The sequence below is a fragment of the Plasmopara halstedii genome (genome assembly GCF_900000015.1).
Source record: "Plasmopara halstedii genome assembly, contig: Scaffold_208, whole genome shotgun sequence".
Lineage (NCBI taxonomy): Eukaryota > Oomycota > Peronosporomycetes > Peronosporales > Peronosporaceae > Plasmopara > Plasmopara halstedii.
In genome coordinates this window covers 319,689-319,896 of record NW_020187129.1, presented here as the reverse complement: position 1 = coordinate 319,896, position 208 = coordinate 319,689, and positions in this window count along the sequence as shown.

Here is a 208-nt window from a genome sequence, read left to right as displayed (position 1 = left end):
GTGGTGTGATGACTGTGCTCCGCTCAGATTTTCCAGGATTCCGATCAGCTTCGGAATTATCGGCTCTGACTGTTCCAGGTCGATATTTAATTGTCTCTATAATGACAAACGGCGCTCCTATCTACATCCACAACGTGTACGCGCCTTGAGAAGAAGGCGTTCTTTTTAAGGCACTACCGTACGAAATATTCGAAGACAACGCGACGCT